We start from the raw sequence: 14,866 nt of genomic DNA, 5'->3' as shown, positions 1-14,866 counted from the left end.
TCATCATTCATTATCTGTATGCCAAGTTTGAACAAGATCGGTAAATGCTTGTATGAGAAATGGTTGAGGACGTGTTCAACATCGGGTTTTTTTAAACTAAAATGGCCGCCAGTTAGCCATCTTGGATCTGAACTTGGAAAAAAAAAATGACCTGGATATGTATCGCATCATGTTTTGTCTTTTTGCGAAGTACAAATAAAATCAGTCCGTACATGTCAATGATATGGTTGCGTACGCGCGGGCCCACGCACAGACACGAAAATCAAGACCAAATCCATAAGCCCCCGTTTCAGACTAAATCCAATGGACGATAACAAACAGAATGGCTGCTTATCCACATTTGTTTACCCTGCTGTGTAAATTACCCTTCATGGTACAAATGCTGCTGTTGATGTTGCATCAGTATTTTTTACTTTGAACTTTGTCATATTTAAAAAGGATAAATTGAAACCGGCTCCAAATGCACATGAAAGAGACAAACTATCATCAGGTTTGAAAAATATGTGCCAGTAAATTAGTTTATTTTCAGAGAAAATATAAACTTTCAAGATCCATTTCTCATATTGAAGCCTATGATCATGCTTCCTTGTGAAACCTAACTTTCCATTCCATCATGCTGAAGTATAACAATATTGATCGTGATTGACTATTTTCCAAATACAATGAGATTCACAAAATGCAGGACATTTTAATCATTGCTGTTTTTGTATTTTTGTGACATTGTTAAAATTTTGTCATGTTTGGGGGAGCAGTTTGGGTTGAGGGTCATTCAATCATAGAGCAACATAAAACACACTGAGGCAAATATTGCTCGAATCACAGATATTTGCAAGAAAATATAATATATCTCCCCTCTCCTCCTACCTCTCCCAATTTTGACTCCTGTGAAATCAAATGTTTACCTCCATTAATCTGAATAGGCTATTACAAGGAGTCAAGTTTTGTCTGGATTGCTTGAAATGTAAAGGCTCAGCCAGTGAAAAACATAAATTTTGCAGCCAATTTTGACCTTTGACCCCTGTAACTATAAAAACAAGACACCAGACAAATGTTTACCAACTTGAACCTGTAGGTGCTGTGGTGTCGTATTTTTTTGTACTAAGTATTGCACGATAGGTTTACACTTTTAGCTTATCTGGAAATGGAATTCCAGATAAGATATTGTCATCATGTACCATCTGTCTGTTCTTTCCATCCATCTCCTATTTCTTCTCTGGTCAAACCGCTGGGCCTATCCGGCTGAAATTTGGCAGCAAGGTTCTGCTCCTGACGAGTAGCGGGGGTTGCCAAACCCGTTCCGGTCATGTGACTTTAAGTAGGTCAAAATGGTGGACTTAATAAATTCCTTCAAAAATCTTCTTCTCCAGACAGACCAGTGAGAATGCCAACAAATTTGCAATGGAACATTAGGACAGGGTCCTGATGTTAAATTGTGGAGGTCATGCCGATCACGTGACCGGAAGCGTGTCAAAATTGCCAACTCAGTCAATTATTGGTAAAATCGCATAAATTCCTTCAAAAACCTTCTTCTCCAGACCCACCCAGCAGAATGCTACCAAATTTGGGTTACAAGATTAGGCCAGGGCCCAGATAAGCCACAAGTCCAGTGGTCCTATTTTTTTATTCGAGGATTCATCTTATATATTATTTCCGAGTTTGTGGTTTCGTGTCGCGCTATCTTCGACTTTGTTCTGCGCTCGAGTAACGTGATATTCGGCTTACATTATCTCAAAGACCATATGAGGTGCATGGTACAAAAAAAAGTAAATAAAATGGTTCTGAAACAGTGAAATCATATTCCACTGACTGCATTAAAGTAAAATTACTACTGATACTCTGCATCAGTTCCTTTTTCAAACACACCCACCCCAACATGTCGCGCAGAGCCCGGGTTATGCTCGTGTTCATGATTTCAAACTTAAAATTGATTCTATTGGAGAAATTTGAAAGGAGAAGATTCAGGACTCGGGTGAGAGTCTTATAGTGAATGTGCATGGGCTTTGTCATGTATTTGCAAAGACTAAGGTAAGCAAGGCCATTGGCCCAGATGGTACAGCTGCGAGTACAGGGTGATGCCCAAAAAATGGAAACTCCCTTTTATCTAATGCAAGCACATTACTCATATGATGATTCCATCACACTCCCTGATATAGTGATATTCACAGACACAGACACAGACACAGACACACACACACACACACACACACACACACACACACACACACACACACACACACACACACACACACACACACACACACACACACACACACACACACACACACACCTGTGGCCAGTTACATTTTGGTTGTGAGTAAACTTACACATGCAATTCTGACGTGTGAAAACCATAGCAGCACCACTTATTCCTTCACCCTTGATATTGATCATATATTGAGACACATGCGTTGAATTACATGCATTACTTATTTATCTTATTATTTATCAGAACAACAAATATTGATGATTGTACACGTATGGAATAAGAGAATCGATCAAACACTCACATCGTACTTTATTGGAGTTATTGCATTTACAGGCAACAATTTTTAGTTCTTTCAATGCTGTTTTGAGGCCACAAAGAAATGCTGTTAATCTCATTTCTGATATGTGGTTGATGGATCAAAGCAGAAAGCAATTCAAACAGAAAAGTATCAAATATGGCTTTTGGAGATGTATGGCACAGTATTAGGCATCCGAATGCAGTATTGTAGTACACACAGGAAGTGGTGTCTTTTTTAAAAGTTTGTCATGATGAAGCATGACTGTGAATCTTCACTATTTCACAAACTACATGTACATCACTTTGCTGTAAATGTGCACATGTAGCATGTGGCAAACACATTTTACCTTATTGGAGGTTGCAGAGGCAATCAATATCAATATTGTCTTCGTTTTTTTTAGCCCTGTACTGGAGCCAAATAGACTTTCAATCTTACTTCTGTTGCAATGTTGATGTATCAAAGCAGAAAGCAGTTATGAACACATTGCTGTATGATGCAGTCTGGCATGGTGAGGACAGTATGAATGTTTACTGCATGTGTTTCTTACAAAGTATTTATTTGCGGTTTAAAGTGCAGATTTGTGGTTATTTTAAATGTGGCAGATTCCAGTGAGGAAGAGATAAGGAAAGAGTAGGCTATATCTTGTGGCAAATGGGGCAGCAGCAGCGACCAATGCAAATTCCACGTCATGTAAAATGTGGCTTCAGGACCGCAACTCTGGCCCCCTATCTCTCTCTATCTCTCTCCATCCACCCTCTATCTTGCCCCTCCAAACTCTCCCCTCCTTCCCATTTCTCTCCCCCTGCACCCCACTCATTCCTCTCCCCCCTATCCTTTCCACACTCTCACCCCTCTCTTCTCCCCTCTCCCTCCATCCCCTCACTCTGTTTTCCTTCTCTCTGTCTTACCCTCCATCTCCCCCTCTCCACTCCCAACTACACTCTCTCCCCATCCCCTCTCCCAATTCTCACCCTCCCCTCATTGCGCCAGACCAGAAACGGCTATTATAATACGTTTTGCTTTTAAAACATCAATATCCCAATGATTTTCTTCCCATTTTTTTGCAACCGAGTCTTAAACCATCTTACTCATGATTAAAAATGAAATTAGATGTCGAATTTAAGTTGAGATAAAACTGTGAGAGAGTCAGAAAGCACAATACTTTCAAAAGAGTCCTATGAAACCTCAGACCGAAACAGAGTATAGAAATATGGTGGTGGTAGTGTCGATATTGTGTGTGGAGTCAGGAAAACTGTCCAACCAATGGGTGGAGCATGCATGGACACACAGCTACTTTTGTATAGATATTCTGTTTTACTCATGACAACATGTTTTTTTTTTCAGGTGTTCGAGTCTGGCAATCACTTGATTTGGATTCAGCCTACCAAAACACGTCAAGTAAGAACGCACGCCTGCCATTCACATGAAATGCTTCCATTGTTCATTGTTTTTTCTCCAAATTTGACCCTGTCTGGAGAAGACTGAAATCGAGTTTAAACGTGAGATTAGAACTTACACTGTGCCCTGCAAGTAAGGAATATTTGCCTGAGTAAAAAAGTTCGGAGAGAAAGTCACTGTCACAAATCTCAACAGTAAATGTGTTGGAGGACCAACATTTTTACTGTTGAGTCTCAATCCTCAAGATGTAAGGTTTCCTGAGAACATTAACCTTGTTAGTGATTGAGTGGGCAGAGACCGAATAAATTTCTCAGGTGTCGGAGGAACAAGCTTGGAATTGCAGGTGAATCAGTGAGAAAAAAATTCCCATTCATGAAGTGAAACTGTAACCGTACAGAATTCAGATTAAATACAAACTGACTGCAGCCAAAATGCAGAATGACTATGATCTTTCTTGGGCAAACCATCTTTCAAAGTTTGCCTCCAAAGCCAGCCACCGATTGCGCATCCTCCATGGTACATAGTTCTTCTTTGGTACAGCTGAACTCCGATCCACCTACAAGACCTTCATCCACAGCTTGATGGAGTACTGCTCTCCGCCCTGGGCTGGCTCACCTTCTCACATCTTGCTCAACTTGAGGGCTTGGAAACCAAGGCCTTCAAGAATATTGGAATCTCCAGCAATGAAACTGAGTCTATGAGCCTATCACCTTACCATCACAGACTGTTCAGTAATCTCTCTGTCTTCTTCTCCAATCAGTTCATCTGACAACATGCTTGTCAAAGTAGACATCTCTGGCTTTTATTAAAGAACCACCTCAGTGCCGTCGAGTCTGGCATTTCACTAAGGCCGGCTGGCAGGGTCTTCAACCAGCCATCAAACTTCAAGACCGATCTCCCATCTCTACTTCCTCTGACATCAACTCGTCCTGGGAATTCTTTCAAAAAAAAAACTGGACCACTCTCATGCAAAGATTTATTCCATCTCGTCTTCAGTTGTCCAACCGCTTCCTACAGCCCATGGTAGACTGAAGCTTGTGGTGAGGCAGTTGTCCTGAAACAACTTGCCTTCGCCTCATGGAAGGAAATCTCAGTTCATTCCACAAAGCTCGGAACAAGTGTGTCTACCCGAAGGAGAGCCAAAAAACGACATCGTTCTAATCTCAAGTCTGAACTTTCAAACCTGTCTCCCTCCTCCAAATCATGGTGGCATCTAGTTAGGTCTGTCTCTGCTGTATGTTCACCCTCCATCCCCTCCCTTACCTCAAATGGTCACACAGCTGATACCGCACGTGAAAAGGCTGAATGCCGAAAGTCCGTGTTTAATTCTAAATTTTGTGTCCCAAACCCATTTCTGTACCCACCTTATCCAGTCGCAACCATTCGTTCCTGGACTCTGTGTCCGTTTCTCCTGACAAGGTGGAGAGCTTGCTGTCAAACCTCGACTCAGATTCTGCAACCGGTCCAGACGGCATCAGCCCACATGTCCTAAAAACCTGCTCTGCTGCTCTCGCTCACCCTCTTTGTTCTATTCATCCTTTCATTTGCTAAAGCTCATCTGTCATCTACCTGGAAATCAGCAAACATTACCGCTCTGCATTAAAAATGTGCCAAAGCAGATCTCTGCAACTGCACACCAATCAGCCTTCTCCTAATCATCAGCAATGTTATGGAATCCATCTTCACTTCAGACATTAAATCCTTTCTCTTCTCCAATAGCTTGATTTCCGATAATCAATTTGGATTCAGACCACGTCACTCTACCCTGGATATGCTGCTTCTGCTCTCCCAAGAATGGATGGAGATCCTCAGTGCCAGACATGAAATCAGAGGCATCTCTCTCAACATTTCACGTGCTTGCGATCCGGTCTGGCACAATGCCTTGCTCACCAAACTCTCTTCCATTGGTATCCAAGGCCATCTCCACTCATGGCTGGAGACTTCCTCTCCTGTCGCAGCCAACATGTAACCCTTTATGGAGTTCTCTCATCCCCTCTTCCTGTCCAAACTGGAGTTTCCGATACAAATGGCCACATCCACTTTCTCAACAATCCTTTTGAAGAAGACCTTTCATTCAAGCTTCTTCATCTCACTCTCTGCCATGACCTTTCCTGGGAAAGCCACATTTCCAAGCTGGTCTCCAAAGCCAGTCGCTGACTGGGCATCCTCCGTCATACAAAGTCCTTCCTTGCCTTCCTACCTCAGACCGAAACAGAGTATAGAAATATGGTGGTGGTAGTGTCGATATTGTGTGTGGAGTCAGGAAAACTGTCCAACCAATGGGTGGAGCATGCATGGACAAACAGCTACTTTTGTATAGATATTCTGTCTTACTCATGACAACATGTTTTTTTTTCAGGTGTTCGAGTCTGGCAAACACTTGATTCGGATTCAGCCTACCAAAACACGTCGAGTAAGAATGCACGCCTTGCCATTCACATGAAATGCTTCCATTGTTCATTGTTTTTTTCTCCAAATTTGACCCTGTCTGGAGAAGACTGAAATCGAGTTTAAACGTGAGATTAGAACTTACACTGTGCCCTGCAGGACCAACATTTTTACTGTTGAGCCTACCTTGGCACACCTGAGTTTCTGACCACATATAAAGCTTTTGTCCACAGCATGATGGAGTACTGCTCTTGCCTCTGGGCTGATACTCCCGCCTATCACCTTTCTCGGCTTCACGCTGTGGAAACCAAGGCGTTTAGGATCATTTGGATCTCCCGTGATGAGGCTGAGTCTTGGGGTCTCTCACTCTCTCACTGCAGGGAGGTCAGTGGTCTTTCTGTCTTCTACTGTCTCCTCTCTGGTCTCATCCCCCCCTCCTGCACCCCCTCATGCTCTGTCTAAGATATGTTCCCCCCCCCCCCCATATTTCCACAGGGCGCTCAAGGTCCGCCAGCAAACCCCTTCTTGTAAAACTACCAAAATCAAGAATCACTGCTTACCTTTACTCTTTTATTCCTCTATTTCAAACCTTTGGAACAAACTCCCACACACTCTTCAATCCCACTCTTCCCTCCAGGTCTTCCAAACTGCTGTTTACCCCCATTTCTTGTCTTCCCCCATCTAAAACCACAATCTTTTCTACCCCCCCCCGTTAATCCACCCCAAACAAATTCCCTGCTTTCCTTCCTGAACGTCCCTGTCATGATGGACCTGAAAGTCCCTGTAATGTCCATCTTGTATACCCCATGTTCCCCGCCCCATCCCTCTCCCTTCCACAGATCTCCGAATGTCTCTGTTCCCCACTGTTTTGTCCTTCTCTCTCCCACCCCAAGTATATCCTACTTCCCTCGTTATACATTATATGTTAGCTCTCATACGAGCCTCGATATTGCATAAAACTCCCCCCCCCAAAAAAAAAAACCTTTTAAATGCAGCACATACCAGTCAGGGAAGGAAGCAGCACATACCATTTTTCAAGTCTTTGATTCTACTCAGCCAGGATTCAAATAGCCAACCTCCCAAACTCTGAGCATTTGCATGTGCTATGCACATATACATACAGGTACGAGTATAAACATGAGACCTTGGCCAGTAAAGTGGCAAGAAAGAAAACACCAATTAATATCCTCACCTTCTACCTCCCTCCAGCCGAGCAGGCCCAACAACCCACAACTCTAGTTATACCACGACATTGAGAAGATAACCACAGAGAAAGTAAGGTCGTTTTCAATTTATGCCACAATCAAACACTCCAAACCTACACGTTATCGACTATACCATCACATTCCATTCATACTCATCTCATTCACATCCACACGAAGATAGAGGCAGAGACAGTAACAGAGACACCATTTCACATCCAGCACCCAAAGAAGGAAAGAGGTAATGATACAACTTCCTGTTATGCACGCAGCAATTGGTTGTATGAAAAGAGAAGGACATGGCATCCTGATTACCAGGTTACAGATTATTATCAGCCTTCAATCACATACTCTTTATCTTTTTCACCGAAGGTGTACGGCTGACAAGTCTCTGATGGTTTGTCTGTGAGTAGGATATCTCAAAAAACTTGTGGACGGATTTGGATGAAATTTGGTGGACGGGTTGGGTGTGTGACACGGAATAACTGCTTCGATTTTGTTGAAGATCTGGATGGGGATCTGGATATGAGAATATTTTAAAGTGACTCTTCACTATTTAGAGACAGGGCCAAAAACGATATATAGAACGATATCTCAAAACATTGTGGATATATTCTGACAAAACTTGGTGGTTGAGTTGGGTAGGAGACAAGAACAGGTCGATTAGATTTTGGTTCAGGTCCGGATCCAGATCCGGCCTTTCCGTGGGAAAGAAAACGTAAAGTGTTCAGCATGGTGGAAGTATGTGCTCAACTGAGTGCTGTTCTAGTTCGTAAATGTATTGTGGAATCTTTAAAATACACAAGTATACATAAGCAGACATGACAGCCCATATCAAGTGAGGTTTTCTCAATGCTGCAATTCCTCTCTCTCTGCAAATCATAGAGGTGACAGTTTATTGCCGAGTCAGGAATGGCAAGCAGGCTATCAACCAAGCTCTTGTGCTATCCAATATTGTTGATTAGGATTTGATACCGATGAAAAAGGAACATCGTACCACATGAAAACTGATTTATTACAAACGTATGTCCAAAATGTCAAGCTTCTGTTGAACTCACATTTAACAGTATGAACTTGAGCGATTAGACACTTTTATATCATCTGTCAAAGTCAGAATGTGAGAAAAGTATTTCACTTGATATTTAGTCACAAATTTCTGACCAATGTTTATTAGCTCGGCCATCAAGTCATGGCCGACTTCTGGTGACATTTATGATCAGATTTCTCCAGACATCCTGATCCTTCACTGCTTCTTGAAGCTCTGGCAGAGACAGCTTGGTTGCATCCACTGAGCACCAATAAAGATCTGCCTCTTCCTCTTATTCCCTCAACCATACCCAACATTGTTGACTTCTCCAGACTTTTGTTTTCTGCAAACGACGTGTCTAAAGTACAAGAGTTTCTGTTTTAGTATCAGTGGTTCTAATGCACATGGTGGTCTAATTTCTTGAAGCACTGATTTTTTTTTTGTTCATCTTGCAGTCCATGGCATTTCTCACATTTGTCTCCAACAATATATTTCAAAACTGTCAATCTTCCACCTTTCGTTTTCACTGTCCATGACTCACATCGACACATTGCAACTGGAAATACCAGAGCATCCACCAGCCACCTCTTGGTTTGTATTTTCACATCTTTGTCTTTCGAGATCTTTTGTCAATACTGACTTTGCTGTTCTACCCAATGCTAACCATCTATTAATTTTTCTTTCACGTTCTCCACTCTCTTCAATCATAGTACCAAGGGAGATGAAACTTTGCACGATTTCCACCTGATGCCCTCCCAATCTGAACACATCGATCTTCTCATTTGGCAAGATTAAGGAGGAAATGTTGTATCGTAGAGCATTCTGTGATTGCATTACAAAGTTAAGATTGTCTGTAATATTGACACTTAATATCTCAATATATAGGCCTAATGTATATACTCTCTTGAGCCATTACTTTAACATCCCGCCTCATCTCTGACTGCCTCAGCATCAACATGGTGATCCATTGTGTTACGGCTATGCAATAGGAGATCAGTTCAGAACAACCTATTTAGTTGTGCTCCTTTAACAACACTGTATTTCATACTTATAGTTCATAGTTAGTATTTCACAATAATTGGATTGTGTTGGTTGTTGTATGCTGCAAAAGCATAAAATATCAAACTACCGAATATATACCAAAACCATCATGTATAATCTTGGGCTTTCTTTGCAAAAGAGACTTTGAGATCAAAGCTGCTGATGCAAGGAACATGACCTGAGGATCTTGAAAGAGGAATTGGCGAGGCCCACTGATGATGCACTACCTTTGGGAATATGGCAATGGGAGCGACTGTATACAAGACTTGTCGATGGTGACATAAACTACTCATTGAGTGATGCTCAGAAATGAAGGGAAATTAAATATATTCCAAAGCTTTGAGACTCTATTTGAACCTTAACAAAAGGCTTCTCAAAGCTTCTGATGTATTTGATGCTTTGCAGAACCCATGCGCATCGGATCGAGTACTTTGGTGTACAATGGAGTAAATCAACAGAGCGTCGATTTTGCTATGCTAACTGCTGTGGGAAGCAAGTTGAAGCTAGGTTAACACGATGATGAAGGGTTAATGCCAAAAATGACAGCTTCTCCTTGTATTGCTTCCTCTGGCGGTTAGCAAACATAGACTACTTGAATCAATGTCCTGTCAATTTCATTTATTGCTGAACCTGTCTTCCATTGCAGATCGACACTAGCCTTCATCAGCAATAGTGGTTCTTAATTCCACTTCAGTGTTATATTCTGTTCCCAAAGGCTTGTGCACAGAGTCATAACCTGTTGTAAATGTAAAAGTTTATCTCACATTTGATTTTGTGCTGTGGCTATAGTAACAGTAAAAGTTTCACACATCTGAACACAATTCCCTAACTATAATCTCAGTCTATAAGTTTATTGATAAAATAGGCTAGAATATTTCAAGCAAACCAGAAAAAGATAAGGAAGCATTGTCAAATGAGGGGGGAAAAAAAGGCGCTGGGACGAGAGAGGTGCTGAGAAGGGGATGCCGTGCCACGAACCAAAATGATAATGATCTCTCACTCACACACACACACACACACACACACACACACACACACACACACACACACACACACACACACACACACACACACACACACACACACACACACACACACACACACACACACACACTTTCAACGACAAGAAAGATAGACCAAAAAAAAATCTTTTGATAGTGTCTCACATTCATGGAAGAAAAAGTGCATGCAATTGTACAAGATCAATCCCCAAATAATCAAACTGATTGGGAAAGCATTGGAGCTATGGAATACCACATTGATACTACAGTACTCAGAAAGAACGACCGAAATACCAGGGGTGAAGATACAGCGTGAAATTTTCCAGGGTGATCACCTTTCGCTCCTGCTTTTCCTGGCTCTTGGCCCACTAAGCAACTTCATTAATGAGCAAGGACGTGGATGCACCCTAACATTCAATAATATAATGTATAAAAAGACAGGGAGGGTGACACATCTACTGAAGATGAATTATGTAAAACTCTTTGCATCAAATAATGAAAAATTGGTCCAACAGAAATTAGTGAAACGGTACAACAATGACATTCAAATGGAATTTGGCATAGATAAGTGTGCCAAGTGCACATTCATAAAAAGGTAAACCAACAAACATGGACAACAGAAAAATCGACCTAGATACAACAATACAGGATCTTGACAACGAAGCATCATATAAATACCTGGGAGTAGATGAGGGCCACCAAATATGCCACAAACAAATGGGTAAAACAATTGCCAAAGAATACTTGTTTCGAACGAGGCTGAACCTGAAAACATATCTCACCCTGAGAAACAAAATCAAAGCCATCAACCAACTAGCAATACCAGTATTGTAATGCAGATGCAGAATGATAAACTGGCTAGAAACAGAAATCAACAACGAGATATCAAAACAAGGAAGCTCCACACTATCCACAAAATGTTCTACAAAAATCAGTGCAATCCAGATAATATACGTACTGAGATGAGGAGAAGGCAGCAGCCTGATGGAACTCAACCAAGTGGGCTGAATGACATCTGTCAGACTGGTTAATACGTGAAAAGTTCGAAAGACTACAGAATCCAATTTGTAATCCACTGGCATATCTACAGAAACTTCTATATCCCAGTCCCAAAAAAACTCATGGAAACATGAAACAAAAACGATAATTGAGAAAAAAGAAGCAATGCTCACAAACGACCTGATGATCCCATCGAGTGTGAACAAAGAAAACTAAGCATTGTGACCAGATGTAGAACTTTGGTATAAAAAGACAAAAAGGCATTGCTAATTGAGGTATGAGTTCCCAGCGATTTTGGTCTAAACAATACAGAAATCAAGAAAATTACAAAATACCAAGACCTCAAAAAAGGAAGTGCAAAGATCCTGGATGCTGAAGAGTTCCAAAATTGTAGCAGTGATTATTGCACCAATGACAATGATAATGAAGAACCTTACAGAGATCTTAAAAAACGATTCCTGGGAATATTACATATTTTCGTCTTGCCAACCAAAATACCTTGTGTTTCTGTGCATGCGTGATACTTATTCAAGGATGGAAATACGTCAATTCGAAAGTGCCTGAGGATGGGTGAAGCCTCGGGAGTCAGGCACAGCACTCACTTCTCAGATGTATAATAAGTTCATTATTTTTTTTCGTATTTTCTATTGTTTTAACCCCAAAAGGATTACGATTGAGAATTGCAAAAATGGTGAAATGCATAACAATTTACGTGAGTTTTTACCTCACAGGCAACCATTGTGTCATCTCGCGATATTTTATCATCTCACGATTGTTTGTCATCGTGATATTTTAATGCCCAAATTATAAAAGCTTCACTGGCCTTTTGGAGGTGGGGGGGGGCATTTGCTCCAGCCCTGAACCCCCTGCCTTGTATGGCCTTGGTTCCCACCCTCTGCTGTGAAATTTCTCATCCTTTAGAAAAGCAGGCAGGAGCCGCTTCACTCTCTTCAGACCTTGACAAAATCAGAAGCAGGCCCAAAAACTTTTGGAATATGTCTTTCGATCCAGACAAATCTCATTCTCTCACTCTCTCTACCACATGGCAAACCCTCCCCTCTTATCCTCTTGACGAAGTTCAGTCACTCAAACTCCTGTGTCTCATTATTCACTTATCAGGCATGATATTCCTTGGGCAAACCACATTTCAAAGTTGGCCTCCAAAGCCAGTTGCTGACTGGACATCATGCACACACAAAGTCCTTCCTTGGCACACGTGAACTCCTATCCATCCACAAGGCTTTCATCTACAGCTTGATGTAGTCCTGCTCTCCTCTCTGGGCTGGCATCCCTGCCTCACGCCATGGATGCTAAGGCCTCCAAGATTATTGGAATCTCCACAATGAAGATGAGTCTATGGGCCTATCACTTCCCTGTTGCTAACAAGTCAGTGGTCTCTGTCTTCTACTGTGTTCTTTCTGGTCTTACACCCTCCAATTTATCTGTGCTTTACCCCCCCACACCCCCCAAACCAAGGTTTCAGCAGGGGGTACATGGTGCACCATAAATCTACTTCTGGTGAAACTCAGAAAATCCAAAATCACTGCTCACCTCCACTCATTTTTCCCACCTGTGGAACCAACTTCCACATTCTCCTCAATTCCATTCTTCCCTCCAAGTCTTCACGACAATTATTCACTCCAATCTCAGATCGGCTCCAATCCAAAACCATGATCTTTTCCACGTCCGTTAACCAATTCATCCCCCCCTCCCCAACAAGCAAACCTTCTTCCAAATTTAGTCTTTCCTTTCTGAGAGTTTGCTTATGTGTCCATCTTTTCTACCCCATGCATCCTCTCCGACCCCTCATTCCTCCCCACACCCATTATTTGTCCAAGTCTGCCTCCAGCTTGGCCTTCAACTCTGTTGTTGGTGTTTCCCCCCTCTCTCAACTGTTCCTTTTGTTCTGTTGTGTCCCGATACGTTCAGTGTACTAGTACTAGCTCTACCACAAGTTTTACTGGCAGGGAATATAGACTTGCTCTCCATCTGTCGGTCCATCCCACCTGTGGTTTTTCAGACTTTTTTTTCAGACTTATTCAACTGAAATTTGGTGCATGGCTTTATTATGATAAATTACAGAAAAAGTTCGAGTTTCAGAACGTTTCATCAATTTTTCACACATTTATGCCTTTTATGGACTTAGAAAATATCACATCGGTAGGGGACATGTATTGCAAAGCAATTCTCGCTCTTGTTTGTCCAAGTCTTCCTCAACACTATCCTTCAACCCTGCTGTTGGTGTTTCCCCCTTCTCTCGAGTGTTACTTGTATTCTGTTGCTTCCTCGTCCAATCAGTGCTTTCGTAATACCATGAGCCTGGACTCTGTACACATACATGTACATGTTGACTGAAAAAAAATATCCAGAACATGTTATCTGTACATGCAAACCAAAGGGTTCTAAAAGACCAACACATTCTTACAAAAATGTCACAGCTCAAATGAATTTTCATGTTGTTTCTCACTGGTAGCACCACAACAATCAATGATAGTGCTGATTAATGCAATGCTTTCGACCCACCCCACGTTATCCCCACAACGTATAATCGGACACAGGTAGTTGGGACAACCCATTGCTTTCAAAGCCAGCAGAAATGGAGATTACCAAAATCCAGAAGTTAAAAACAATTAAAACTGGGTCGGTGGTGGGTGGGACAGCCAGAAAAAAGATTTTATTTCCCAATATGTCCATATTTCCCAATATGGAACACTACAGTCAGATCCTTGTCATGCTCTGGGGTCTCAATGTCCTCCATGGTGACCAAAACAGGAATGTGGAATCCAGTGTCTCCTGGAATGCTGACTATTATCCCTACGAACGAAGGTGAATGGAGGTTGTGTTTTCACCCCTATCTGTCTGCTTGTCTGTCTGTCTGTGAGCAGGATGTATTTCAAAAAGTTATGGATGGATTCAGACGAAATATGGTGGACAGGTTGTGCGTGTGACAGGGATGAATAATTAGATTTTGGTGAAGATCCGAATCCGGATACGAGAATTATTTAATTTCCCAAGTAATTCTTCACCATTGAGAGATTGGGCCACAAACGAGATATAGCATGATATTTCAAAACGCTTTGGACGGTTATTGACAAATATAATTTTGTGGATGAGTTGTGTATGTGACAATAACAAGCAGATTCGATTTTTGTTCAGGTCAGATGGAGATCTGACCTTTCAGTGGGATACCAAACGGAGATATATTATCGGCTTCCCTTTTAACGCTACAAAATCAATATGAAGAATTATTTATCACCATACAATGGAAAAAGGAGTAAGGGTGGCGATGGGAGATGTTGTGGATAA

This window comes from Eptatretus burgeri, chromosome 5 (genome assembly GCF_056783735.1).
Source record: "Eptatretus burgeri isolate ZD-2024b chromosome 5, Ebu_testis_v1, whole genome shotgun sequence".
Classification (NCBI taxonomy): Eukaryota; Metazoa; Chordata; class Myxini; order Myxiniformes; family Myxinidae; genus Eptatretus; species Eptatretus burgeri.
The sequence above is the reverse complement of the archived record's forward strand: the minus strand, read 5'-3'. Positions refer to the sequence as shown.